Genomic DNA, 14,452 nt, shown 5'->3' on the forward strand with positions numbered 1-14,452 from the left:
CCTCCCCTGAATAGAAGCCAAGACTGTACAGAGTAAATGCATTCATCTGCATTTTCTATGAGGCTTTTCTTTTTAGAGAGACCTGCCTATCGGACCTAGCTCTGTGTGATTAGAATTAGAAATTGTTCTTCCCACAGGATGTTGGATATGTGGAACAGACTACTACAAAAAGTAGTTGACTCCATGTCAATTGATACTTTAAAAAGGAACTGTATTAATACCCATCAAGAAAGATGATTGAGGGTTATATGGATATTAGTAGATCTGTTTGATTTTCATGGGGGTTATGAACAGATTAGAGATGAAAGATGTGTGGGTTAGGTTGATTGGCCATGATAAAAATTGGCCCTTAGTGTTAGGGGGGATTAAATACATGGGGTTACGGGGATAGGGCTTGGGTGGGATGACTGTTGGTGTAGGGACCGGGTGCTAGGGTTTGGATGATCAGCCATGATCTTGTTGAATGGCGGAGCAGGCTCGAAGGGCCGAATGGCCTACTCCTGCTCCTATCTTCTATGTTTCTATGTTAGGTGAGGGAGGGGCATTCATCATTGCAATCATCATCCTTGGACAGTGGAAGGAGTGGGCTTAATGGACCAAATGGTCTTTGTTCTTTTTAAGCTTCCTTGTGTTGTAGTGAATAACAGGTCTAACGTTCTATTTTTTACTTTGAAATTTGTTAGGTAGATTAATTTGAAAAGGCTTCAGTTTAAGGGAAGACAGACTTTGAAAATATTCAGCTTAAGTATTTAACATTTTTATCATGACATTACAGCAGTGATCTCGGTCAGGGTGATGAGAGAAGAGCTACAATTAGCTTTATACCCCAGGTTAGAGAGTGGAAAATCAGCTAGGGTTCCCAGATGCAACCATTATCCAGCAACCCATGCTGGAAGTACATGTGTGAACATTAGGTAATCACAGGATCAGATTCGGCTATGATCTCCCCTTGCTTAACTAACTTGCCAACATTCAGAGTCTAGACTCAAACAAGATGAACAACCACTTTGTCAAGGTGCCAGAGGGTGATTTATGTTGTGAAACTGTACCCCATGGGATGGGGTAGAAAAACAATACCGCCTGATTTTGTGTCCATGTCTCATCTCACACTACAGAAGGCTTTTCTAATGACTGGTACTGGACTTTTGTGTTTCACCCCGATAGATAGCCATTGGCACCTACTGCTGTTCTTTCAGTCAAGAGATTGGGTGAGTGGGCCAGGGGCAGCTTTGAAGCTTTTAGTGCTAAATTTTCTGCAAGAATCAGTTAATGACGAATGCTCAAGATTGGACTAACAAAACAGCTCAGCTGAGAGCTGGCTACATGTCACTCAGAAATTAGAGAACATTGCTGGATGAGAAGTTACATCTACTCGCTCCAACTGCACGAAGTCTAGGCTTTGGTTAGTTCAGGTCCAAATTCAATTGGAGTTTTTTTTTAAATGGTGGAGCGTGATTATTTTTCACTCAGTGATATGATGTCCACACTGCATTTTAAAAATTCACACATTTGCAATTCAGCCATGTGAAATGCATTTGTATTGTGTAAAACCTCATGCAATTGGGAGGTTTTGTCAGTTGGAAGTAACCTTGGGCAGCATGTTGTAATTTGTACCATCTATACCTACCATAGGAAATTAGAATGATATTCTACCTCAACTCGAGCATGTCTGAATTAGGTAGAAAGTAAGGAACAGAGTTTAATTGTAAGCAACATGTTCAGTGTATAAGCTTCCCCCAGTAGTGATGGCACCTTGAGCAGAAGGGACATGGATCAATTTCTGGTCTCTACTGAGTTTGCTGATTTCAGCAGAGATAACAGTTGGGACACTACAATTAGCCTGAGCTAAGAACGGAAGCTCAATCACACGTCGTTCTTCTGATTCTGTAACCCTGGCTAAAAGGTTTATGTGTGCGGATACCAGGTGAGCACAGGATGGCACTTGCCTGTGATGGTCTTCCTCTTCCTCCCCGCCCACCCCATTGGTGGAGTAGACTGCAGCACTCACTAGCTGGCCTCACAAGTGAAAAATGGGCATCTGGGGAGTGGGACTAGTCCCTTTGGGAATCTATTTCAGTGGGAGGCAAAGCCTTTACGAGAGGAAAAATGGAGAAAACTGGCAACAACAAAAAAAAGTTGTAAAAAATACATAGAAACATAGAAGATAGGAGCAGGAGTAGGCCATTCGGTCCCTCGAGCCTGCTCCGCCATTCAATGAGATCATGGCTGATCATCCAAATTCAGTACCCTGTTCTTGCCTTCTCTCCATATCCCTTGATCCCTTTAGCCTTAAGAAATATATCCAACTCCTTCTTGAATATATTTAATGAATTGGCCTCTACTGCCTCCTTTGGCAGAGAATTCCACAGGTTCACCACACTCTGGGTGAAGAAATTCCTCCTCATCTCTGTCCTAAATGGCTTACCCCTTATCCTTAGACTGTGACCCCTGGTTCTGGACTCCCCGACCATCGGGAACATCCTTCCAGCATCTAGTCTGTCTAGTTCTGTTAGAATGTTATAAGTTTCGATGAGATCCCCTCTGATTCTTCTAAACTCCAGCGAGTACAAGCCCAATCGACCCAATCTCTCCTCATATGTCATTCCTGCCATCCCAAGTATCAGCCTGGTGAATCTTCGCTGCACTTCTTCCATGGCAAGAACATCCTTCCTCAGATAAGGCGACCAAAACTGCAATCAATACTCCAGATGTGGTCTCACCAAGGCCCTGTACAACTGCAGCAAGACATCCTTGTTCTTGTACTCAAACCCTCTCGCTACAAAGGCCAACATACCATTTGCCTTCTTAACCGCCTGCTGCACCTGCATGCTTACTTTCAGCGACTGGTGCACAAGGACACCCAGGTCTCGTTGCACTTCCCCTTCTCCCAATCTATTGCCATTTAGATAATAATCTGCCTTCCTGTTTTTGACACCAAAGTGGATAACCTCGCATTTATCCACATTATATTGCATCTGCCATGCTTCTGCCCAATCACCCAACCTGTCCAAATCATACTGGAGTTTCTCGGCATCCTCCTCACCGCACACACGCCCACCCAGCTTTGTGTCATCTGCAAACTTGGAGATATTACATCTAGTTCCCTTGTCTAGATCATTAATATATATTGTGAATAGCTGGGGACCAAGGACCGATCCCTGCGGTACCCCACTAGTCACTGCCTGCCACTCGGAAAAAGAGCCGTTTATTCCAACTCTTTGCTTTCTGTCTGCCAACCAGTTCTCTATCCAAGTCAATACCTTGCCCCCCATCCCCTGTGCCTTAATTTTACACGCTAATCTCTTATGCGGGACCTTATCGAAAGCCTTTTGAAAATCCAAATACACCACATCCAGTGGTTCTCCCTTATCTATTTTACCAGTTACATCCTCAAAAAATTCTTAGTCTGTAATCCTAGGGTTTGGTGGTGTTCCCAACCATCCTACAATTGCTTGTGATTGTCCAAGTACTCTCCTAATTGTCTCCCATCCAACAACAACTACTACTTGCATTTATATAGCATCTTTAAAGTAGTAAAACGTCCCAAGGCACTTCACAAGAGTGTTATCAAACAAATTGACACTGAGCCACATAAGGAGATACTAGGACAGGTGACCAAAAGCTTAGTCAAACAGGTAGGTTTTAAGGAGCATCTTAAAGGAAGAGAGAGCAGCGGAGAGGCTTAGGACATAGGCAGCTGAAGGCATGACTGCCAATGGTGGCATAATTAAAATCAGGGGTGTACAAGAGGTCAGAATTGGAGGAGCGCAGAGATCTTGTAGTGTTGTGGGTCTGGAGGAGGTTACAGTGATGGGGAGGGGCGAGGCCATAGAGGGATTTGAAAACAAGGATGAGAATTTTAAAATGGAGGCGTTGCCAGATCGGGAGCCACTTTTGGTCAGTGAGCACAGGGGTGATGGGTGAATGGGACTTGGTGCGAGTTAGGACAGGGGCAGCAGAGCTTTGGATGAGCTCAGGTTTATGGAGGGTGAAAGTGGGAGGGCAGCCAGGAGAGTACTGGAATCGTCTCGGGGTAATCCTGTTACTTTTTTCCCTCTTGACTAAAATCCACTGGATTTAAACGGCACCTAAATATCCGGTGTTCTCTATTAACCGGTAAAATTCTCACTCCGAAAACAACACCTCAATAACCGGCAATGTTGCCGAGTCCGAGTCCGAGTCTCCCGCGGTGGCCGAGTTAGTTAGTGGGGGTAGTTCTCCAAACTGCCACAACTTGGCTTCTTGCTGCTGTCGGAAGTCGGAACACCTCAATACCCCTGTAACAGGAGTCTGACTCTCCCGCGCTACCGGTAGTCTCTTCTGATCCGTCATTTTACAGGGGTACTGTGTGTCTCCCATGCTCCTGGTAGTCATTGCATTATATTACCCTCAACTGGCAGTACTGTACTTAATCAAGCATCTTCCACCATCCATTTAACACAACATTCTGTAGGTGAGTACCCAATTACTGTATACTGCACATTTCTTGATTTTTTTAATTTTTCTTTGTTAAAAATAGCCTCGGTTTTTGATCAACCGGCAACACGTCGGTGCCGGATACCAAAGAGTTTCCTGTACACCATTTGTGCCCAAAAACAGAGAGCTGTCCTGGGTTCAGGCCAACCTGGATTGAAAATAACCCACGCATTTTCTAGAGCTTGGGTTTCAATATATGCTTGTGTGTTGCAGACAGTAATGCGCACTACTGCATCTCTAGCAGCGTGTTGACAAAATGGCATTTCTAAAGTTGTGATTTGTACCTTTTGAGGAAATAATGTGGAAAACAAGCTGGAATCATGACTGAACAGTGCAGGTATTAAATTGGAATTCAACACTTTTCCCTCAAAAGGCCAGTGTCAGGAGCGGTGAGAGCGGAGGTTCAGTGAGTATTTAAACTCACTTTTGCGGGCTTTTTTACAGAGGCCATTGTCAGCAGCGGTGAGAACGGAGGTTCAGTGAGTATTTAAACTCACTTTCACGGGCTTAATTACAGGGGCCATTGTCGGGAGCAGTGAGAGCGGAGGTTCAGTGAGTATTTAAACTCACTTGCGCGGGCTTTTTTACAGAGGCTTTCCAATCTCGCAGACCGGCGGCGGCATTCCAGAGCCATGTCACGATTCAAAATGTGACGCGGGTAGGAGGAAGCAGCTGATTGGGTGAGAACTTATACTACTCTATAGTTTGACAGTTAAGGTTCATAGTTTATAAAGTTTAGAAGGTCTTAATTTTGTGGTTATAGTTGCTAAGGTCTCTGTTGTGTAGCAGGGAGTGCTAAGAAACAAGGGCCCTTGAGTATATCATTTAATTGTAGTATAATTGGTGGTATTGATTTAATTTAAATTAATTACAGGGTAAGTCATGGCAGCAAAGCTCGGCCCCGTGGCATGCTCCTCCTGCACTATGTGGGAAATCAGGGACACTTCCTCTGTCCCTGAAGACCATATGTGCGGGAAGTGTATCCAGCTGCAGTTGCTGGCAGACTGCATTGCGGCGCTGGAGCTGCAAATGGATACATACTGGAGCATTCGCGATGCTGAGGACGTCATGGATATCGCGTTTAATCAGTTGGTCACACCACAGGTAAAGGCTGCACAGGCAGGAAGGGAATGGGTGACCACCAGGCAGAGTAGTAGGCGCAGGCAGGTAGTGCAGGGGTCCCCTGTGGCCATCTCCCTCTCAAACAGATATACCGCTTTGGATATTGTTGGGGAGGATGGCTTATCAGGGGAAGGCAGCAGCAACCAACTTCCTGCCACCATGGGTGGTTCTGCTGCACAGGACGGGAGGAAAAAGAGCGGGAGAGCTATAGTGATAGGGGATTCTATTGTAAGGGGGATAGATAGGCGTTTCTGCGGCCACAAACGAGACTCCAGGATGGTATGTTGCCTCCCTGGTGCAAGGGTCAAGGATGTCTCGGAGCGGCTGCAGGGCATTCTGGAGGGGGAGGGTGAACAGCCAGTTGTCATGGTGCATATAGGTACCAACGATATAGGTAAAAAAATGGGATGAGGTCCTAAAAACTGAATATAGGGAGTTAGGAGGTAAATTAAAAAATAGGACCTCAAAGGTAGTAATTGCTACCAGTGCCACATGCTAGTCAGAGTAGAAATAGAAGGATATTTCAGCTGAATACGTGGCTAGAACAATGGTGCAAGAGGGAGGGATTCAAATTCCTGGGACATTGGAACCGGTTCTGGGGGAGGTGGGACCAGTACAAACTGGATGGTTTGCACCTGGGCAGGACTGGGACCGATGTCCTAGGGGGAGTGTTTGCTAGTACTGTTGGGGAGGATTTAAACTAAAATGGCAGGGGGTTGGGAACCTGTGCAGGGAGACAGAGGAAAGGGAAGCAAGGATAGAAGCAAAAGACAGGAAGGAGAAAAGCAAAAGCGGAAGTCAGAGAAATCAAGGGTGTAAATCAAACATGGCCGCAGTAAACAATAATTCTAAAAGGTCTAAGAGTGTTTAAAAAAAACAAGCCTGAAGGCTTTGTGTCTTAATGCAAGGAGCATTCATAATAAGGTGGATGAATTAGTTGCGCAAATAGATGTAAACGGATATGATATAATTGGGATTACGGAGACATGGCTCCAGGGTGACCAAGGCTGGGAATTCAACATCCAGGGGAATTCAATATTCAGGATGGACAGGCGAAAAGGAGGTGGGGTAGCATTGCTGGTTAAAGAGGAGATTAACACAATAGTAAGGAAGGATATTAGCTCTGATGATGTGGAATCTGTATGGGTAGAGCTGAGAAATACCATGGGGCAGAAAACATTAGTGGGAGTTGTATACAGACCCCCAAACAGTAATGCTGAAGTTGGGGATGGCATTAAACGGGAAATTAGAGATGCGTGCAATAAGGGCACAGCAGTTATTATGGGTGACTTTAATTGACATATAGATTGGTGTAACCAAATTAGTAACAATACTGTGGAAGAGGAATTCCTAGAGTGTATACGGGATGTTTTCCTGGACCAATATGTTGAGGAACAAACTAGAGATCAGGCCATCTTAGACTGGGTATTAAGTAATGAGAGGATTAATTAGCAATCTTGTTGTGCGAGGCCCCTTGGGGAGGAGCGATCATAATATGATAGAATTCTTCATTAAGATGGAGAGTGAAGTAGTTGATTCAGACACTTGGGTACTGAATTTAAATAAAGGAAACTATGATGGTATGAGGCACGAGTTGACTAGGATGGATTGGGGAATGTTACTTAAAGGGTTGACAGTGAATAGGCAATGGCAAACATTTAAAGATCGCATGGATGAACTACAGAATTTGTTCGTCTCTGTTTGGCATAAAAATAAAACAAAAAAGGTGACTCAACATTGGCTAACAAGGGAAATTAGGGATAGCGTAAGATCCAAGGAGAGGACATATAAATTGGCCAGAAAAAGTAGCATCCTGACGATTGGGAGCAGTTTAGCATTCAGCAAAGACGGGCAAAGGGATTAATTAAAAGGGGGAAAATAGAGTATGAGTGTAAGCTTGCAGGGAACATAAAAACTGACTGTAAAAGCTTCTATAGATATGTGAAGAGAAAAAGATTGGTAAAGTCATGCGTAGATCCCTTGCAGTCAGAATCAGGGGAATTTATAATGGGGAACAAAGACATGGCAGACCAACTAAATAAATACTTTGGTTCTGTCTTCACAAAGGAAGACACAAATAAACTCCCAGAGATGTCGGGGAACATAGGGTCTAATGAGAGGGAGGAACTGAATTAAATCAGTATTGTTAGGGAAATTGACGGGATTAAAGGCCGATAAATCCCCAGGGCCTGATAATCTACATTCTAGGGTACTTAAGGAAGTGGCCCTAGAAATACTAGATGCATTGCTGGTCATCTTCCAAAATTCTATAGACTCTGGAACAGTTCCCATGGATTGGAGGGTAGCTAATGTAACCCCACTATTTAAAAAAGGTGGTAGAGTAAAAAAATGGGGAATTATAGACCAGTAAGCCTGACATCGGTAGTGGGGAAAATGCTAGAGTCCATTATAAAAGATGTAATAGCAGAGCACTTGGAAAACAGTGACAGGATCAGACAAAGTCAACATGGATTTACAAAAGGTAAATCATGCTTGACTAATCTACTGGAATTTTTTGAGGATGTAACTGGTAGAATAGATAAGGGAGAACCAGTGGATGTGGTGTATTTGGACTTTCAGAAGGCTTTCGATAAGGTCCCGCATAAGAGACTAGCGTGCAAAGTTAAAGCACATGGGTTTGGGGGTAAGGTACTGACTTGGATAGAAAACTGGTTGGCAGACATTAAGCAAAAAGTTGGAATAAACTGGTCTTTTTCCGAGTGGAAGGCAGTGACTAGTGGGGTCCCGCAGGGATCGGTGCTAGGACCCCAGTTATTCACAATATATATATAAATGATGATCTGGACGAGGGAACTAGATGTAATATCTCCAAGTTTGCAGACGACACAAAGCTGGAAGGGCGTGTGTGCTGTGAGGAGGATGCAGAGAAACTCCAGTATGATTTGGACAGGTTGGGCGATTGGGCAGATGCATGGCAGATGCAGTATAACGTGGATAAATGTGAGGTTATCCACTTTGGTGGCAAAAACAGGAAGGCAGATTATTATCTGAAAGGCAATAGATTGGGAAAAGGGGAAGTGCAACGAGACCTGGATGTCCTTGTGCACCAGCCGCTGAAGATAAGCATGCAGGTACAGCAGGCGGTTAAAAAGGCAAATGGTATGTTGGCCTTCGTAGCGAGAGGATTCGAGTACAGGAGCAAGGATGTCTTGCTGCAGTTGTACAGGGCCTTGGTGAGACCACACCTTGAATATTGTGTGCAGTTTTGGTCACCTTATCTGAGGAAGGATGTTCTTGCCATAGAGCTAGTGCAGCGAAGATTCACCAGACTGATACCTGGGATAGCAGGAATGACGTATGAAGAGAGATTGGGTTGATTAGACTTATATTCGCTAGAGTTTAGAAGAATGAGAGGGGATCTCATTGAAACTTATAAAATTCTAACAGGACTAGACAGACTAGATGCAGGAAGGCTGTTCCTGATGGCGGGGGAGTCCAGAACCAGGGGTCACGGTCTAAGGATAAGGGGTAAGCCATTTAGGACTGAGATGAGGAGGAATTTCTTCACCCAGAGAGTGGTGAACCTGTGGAATTCTCTACCACAGAAGACAGTTGAGGCCAATTCATTAAATATATTCAAGAAGGAGTTGGATATATTTCTTAAGGCTAAGGGGATCAAGGGATATGGGGAGAAAGCAGTGACAGGGTACTGAATTTGGATGATCAACCATGATCGCATTGAATGGTGGAGCAGGCTCGAGGGGCCGAATGGCCTACTCCTGCTCCTATCTTCTAAGTTTCTATGTTTCTAAAATGTACCACCCCGACCCCCAGTCATTGAGAGCTGACTGGCTGAAAGCTCACCGAGCTTATGGGAGGTTAACCACTGTTTAGTCAGCAGACAACCCTCTCCTCTGGACTTCCCTGTTTTGTGCAGGCTTTAAATAAATTCTCAATGTTTTTGAGTGAGTTGGCCTTGCTGCCGGAAGTATAAGCTTACAACATTTTCTCCCAATGTTAAAGTCATCTGCGGGCAATTATGTGTCCTGGCCTGATGCAGCCTTTTCAAGTAGTTCTCTCCTAGTTGTCATAATAACGCCTACATGACATTTTTTGGCAAGAATAATACAAATATTCAGAATCAGAAAACATTTCTTCAATCACAGAGTTTTCTGTAAATAAACTGATAGTTACATAGAGAATAATACAGTAGATTTTCTAGAGTAATTACAAGACAGCAATTTCATTGACGGTTTTAGAGACATCAGAAACCATGAGAGCAAAGATGAGATGATACAATTGTTAATGCATGTTATACATATGCACTAGTATGTTGTCCATGGTGAGCCAGAAGATGTTAGCGGCTTAGGAGCTGTGGTGAGAGACAGTGAAGTAAATCGACACTGTTGAACTGTTTTTTGATTGGTTCCTCAGAGGTTTGATCTCATCAATAAAGTGTGGCATGTTTTTTGTGCAGTGGGCATGTTTAAAATGTGAAAATCTTTCGGCAAGTCTTCTGGTAGATTACTAGACCTCTTGTAGTGTTGCTCATTTTGCCAGGACCTGGAGTGCGGTTTTGTAATGTTTACAACCTTGGGATTCACCCATTGCTGTAATGAGACAAATTGACTAAAGCATTACATCACATCACTCACATGATTTAAAAAGTGATGCACTTTACTAATATTGAAAGATAGGGATCTCACAGACAATATTTGGAATATTATTAAATCTACCACTTCATTAACATGCTAGAAACTCGTCTTTTACCTCCCAAAACTTTTTAATCCCAGATATTTACATTGTACAGGAAACTTTGGTTTATCCGGAGGTTGTATGTCCGGAAACCTCGATCTAACGGCAGAAATCAGCAGCCGTTTTGGTTAGGTTTTTTTTCTTCTCCTAGCATTTTTTTAACAGTCAGGCTCTGGAAAGCGTCTCTGTAACTTAGCAACAGCTTCAGAGACGCTTCCAAGGTGCGGGCCGAGTGTTTACAAGCTGTTGCTAAGCAACAGTGTTTGTTGTCAGATACGGAGATGAAAACCTCCATATCCTTCAACATTAGCGCTGGTCTATCCGGAGGTTTTGATAGATCGGCAGCAGGTCGGTGCCGGATATCGCGAAGTTTCCTGTAAAATATTTATGCTGTGTCTTTAACATTGGATTCACAGTTTTTGCTTATGATGGAAGTATACATTATTTATTTGTTTATTATTCCCCTCTCCCCCCCCCCCCCCCCCCAAAACCTCAGTTTATACAGACATTTTAAGAGACATTTCCGCCCTCTTTAGCTTAACACGATGGGAGTTTATAGTCCTTGGTAAAGCTGTCATAGATATAGCAGTGTTCATGAAGCTTTTTAACCACTCTCAAGACTCACCACGGTCCAGGCCTAGTGACTGAGCAACTCTGGCTACAGTATCTGAGGTCAGTATCAAACCACCTCTTAAACATTCCCTTCAAGCCTGGGGTAAACATTAGTTTCCCCTCCGCAGCCCCCACACCACCCCCCAAAGACGCAAAGAAAAAAAATTACTTCATTTTCTCTGAATTTTTATTTATTGGTTCAACAACATAAAACATTGAAAAGTAAATGAAAATATTTTGGGGGAGAAATTCAGTTGTTAGCGCCACCCATTAGCGCCTTAAGAGGGTGATAAGTGGGGCGCGATGTGGCTAGCGCCCGGGTGCGGCGAGACCTGCGCCTCTCGCAAAATTGAGCGGACATTTAGTGGCGGTGCAAATCCGCACCGCCCGCTCAGCTGCGCGCGCAGATCCTGACGTCATTTCATGGTGCAACACCCTTGGGGCGCCCCAAACCGGAACTACAGTGGCGCCCCCCTCCTTTCCGCCTGGCACTCCCAGCGACTGGTTGACTAGAACGGTTGCCAGTCGCTGTGGGGCTGGGGGGGCACTATTTAAAGGGAGCTCTTCCTGGCTTCTTTGTGGTAGCCATTTTTGGACCACTCCTTCTGTGAGAGAGAGAGAGAGATTTGCAGAGAGACAAAGGGAGAGAGCTTTCTGCATTGAGTCAGCGCTCGCAGAGGTACTTTTGGCTTCTGACCAGAACTTTGTAATTGGTTTGCTTTTTCACTGGCATAACCTTGAGTGGCCACATACTATGGGGGCTGCAATGGGTGGAAACGTTGGGTTTCTCCATTGCATTGAGAGGGCTCAGAGATGCCGAGAGAGAGTGCCAATCATGGCCAGATGGAGGCGGGCCAACAGGCGTCGGCACAGGAGACCTTACCCTCCCAGGGTATTCCGCCAACAGTTCTCATACCTCAACATGTCTGAGGAGCAGTGTGTTTGGAGGCTTCGATTCAGCAGGTCACTGAGCTTTGCCACCTGTTTCAGCCAGATCTGCAGCCTCAACTGAGGAGCAGGACATCTCTGTCGGTGGCAGTGAAAGTGACAGTGGCTCTCAACTTCTATGCCAATCCGCTACTGGGGACATTGCCAATGTCTCCCAGTTCGCGGTGCATTGCTGCATCCACCAAGTCACGAATGCCCTCTTTAAAAGGAGACTTCAGTACATTTCCTTCCCCATGACCCTGGACAAGCAGCAAGAGCGCGCAATGGGATTTGCAAGAATAGCGGGCTTCCCCATGGTCCAGGGCGCCATTGACTGCACGCATGTGGCTTTGCGGGCGCTGCAAGAGAATGCCGAGGATTACCGTAACCGGAAGGGGTTCCATGCATTGAACATCCAGTTGGTGTGTGACCACAGACAGCTGATACTAGCTGTCAATGTCCACTTTCCAGGCAGCAGCCACGACGCCTTCATCCTGCCCCAGACTTCTGTGGCAGACCTTTTCGAAGCCCCGGCTCACCCAGGAGGCTGGCTTCTCGGGGACAAGGGCTATCCTCTGTGCACCTGGCTGATGACCCCGCTCCATGCGCCCAGCACCCCTGCTGAAGAACGATACAATGAGAGCCATCAAGCAACCAGGAACATCATTGAGCACACAATCGGCGTGCTAAAGCAACGGTTCCGCTCTCTGGACCATTCCGGGGGAGCCCTTCAGTACTCACCTGAGCGAGTCTCCCATTTCGTTGTAGTGTGCTGCATGCTGCATAACCTGGCAGTCCTCAGGACTCAGCCACTGCCACCAGACATTGGCGCACCAGCAGAGGAGGAGGAGGAGGAGCACCAGGATGGGAGGAAGGCACAAAGTGCAAGGGCCGTCCGTCAGCAGCTTATTGCAAGTCGGTTCTGGGCCCCCTCTGAGGGAATGGCTTCTGCCATTCAAAGAACATGAATGGAACCGTTCCGGAAACCCCTGAGCCGGTCAAGGCAACAAATAGTTCAAAGAGCAAACATGCACATTCTGAATAAAGACACTTCTTTATTTCACAAACTGTGTGCCCTTCCTGCATGACAAAGTAATAGAGAGAAACCCCCCAAAAAAGCAGTCAGACACATAACTGGCTCCCACAACCTGGAGACAATGAACAAAAGAGTAAACAAAAAATGACCACGATCCTCGGCCTTCACTAAAAAAATTAACAGCATTTTGCCACACCTCCTACTTTTTGCCCTTCGAGGGTGATCTGCTTCGCTTGCGAGATTGGCCCCTTCCCACCCTGCAGCTCCTCCGCAATGAGACCCCAGTGGCTGCAGCAAGGCTGGGGGAAGGCTGCTGAGTGTCAGAAACTGAGTCGGCAGATGCCCTTGAGGTACGGCCTGGACCAGCTCTGGGCCTGGAGGGCCCGGCTGCTGACTGCTCCAACTCTGCATGGGCGGCAGCAGTCCTACGGGTGGTGGCAGCTGCAGTGGAGAAGTGACAGTGTTGGCAGCAGGAATGCTGCCATCCTGACAGAGGACAGGCACTCCCTGGTCGGACGACACACTGGCACTCCCACGGGGCAGCACTGCAGCATGCGGAGCAATCTGCTGAAGCACAGACTGCTGGCCTGCTGCAGCGCGGCGAGGGCCCCAGCGATTCGTGCCCGATCCAGCGAGGGTGGCAGCAGTCAGTGCTCTTGTGGCCTCAATCTGCATCTGCATCAGACCAGCCACTGACTGCATTGCACCACTAAGCACTTGCGTGGAAGCCGCCTGTGCTGCACCGAAGTCCTGCAGACTCCTTGCCTGTGCTGCACCGAACTCCTGCAGGCTCCTTGCCTGTGCTGCACCGAAGCCCTGGACGCTCCTTGCCAGTGACTCAATGGATTCGGGCATCCTTGCCATTGCAGCCATGAGCTCCGCCTCGGCGCCCATTTCAGCGAGGAGCTGCACCTCTTCTGCGCTCACTGTAGCAGGACTGGAGGCCAGACTCTCCCTCCAGGGAGAAGGCTGCCGAGCTTCCCTACCACCCCCCCCCCCCCCCCCCCCCGCGTTGCTGCAGCCCGCTGGGCCATGGAGCTTCACCCTCCTCAGACCCTTTCCCCCTGCTCCCCTCCAGGGAAGACGTATCCCCATTATGGCCATGGGCTGCCTCGGCTGAGGGTGGCACTGATGGTCCGGCTTCCTCTTCCTCCTCGCCTTCAGAATCACTCACAGTGGCAGCTTGAGGGCCCGCCTCCTCACCTGGCGAATCAGCATCTGAAAGCAGGGAGGTACAAGAGTTGCTTTAGCGTGAGGACAGGGCGGCAGCGAGGGAGCCATGAGTGCTGCAATGCACTGTATTGGTTCGATAGTGGCAAAGGATGCTGGTGTGAGGCACAAGTGGAAGGAGAGAGGTCAAAAAGGTGATGACCTTACCATTGCTGTCCAGAATGGGGTCGGCATCTCCAGTGGCGACGGGGCCAATCATCCAGCCTGCCATAATCCGCTGGACTCGCTGCTCCAGATGGCTGAGGTCTTGAAGGTGAGGCCGGCCTTCCCCGGTCCGTTGCTGCTGCCTCCTGTTATGGGCCAGCTTGCCCTGCAAGGGAAAGGACAGGCTCT

At 46.8% G+C, this 14,452-nt stretch overlaps 1 protein-coding gene across 5 annotated transcripts in view; it reads left to right on the forward strand.

Moving 5' to 3' along the window:
• LOC147120179 (diacylglycerol kinase beta-like) overlaps window positions 1-14,452 on the forward strand; it is a 752,216-nt gene that overhangs the window by 627,656 nt on the left and 110,108 nt on the right. The window lies entirely within an intron of this gene.

Source organism: Somniosus microcephalus, chromosome 4, assembly GCF_052327205.1.
Source record: "Somniosus microcephalus isolate GS21.2 chromosome 4, FLI_Smic_1.0, whole genome shotgun sequence".
NCBI lineage: Eukaryota > Metazoa > Chordata > Chondrichthyes > Squaliformes > Somniosidae > Somniosus > Somniosus microcephalus.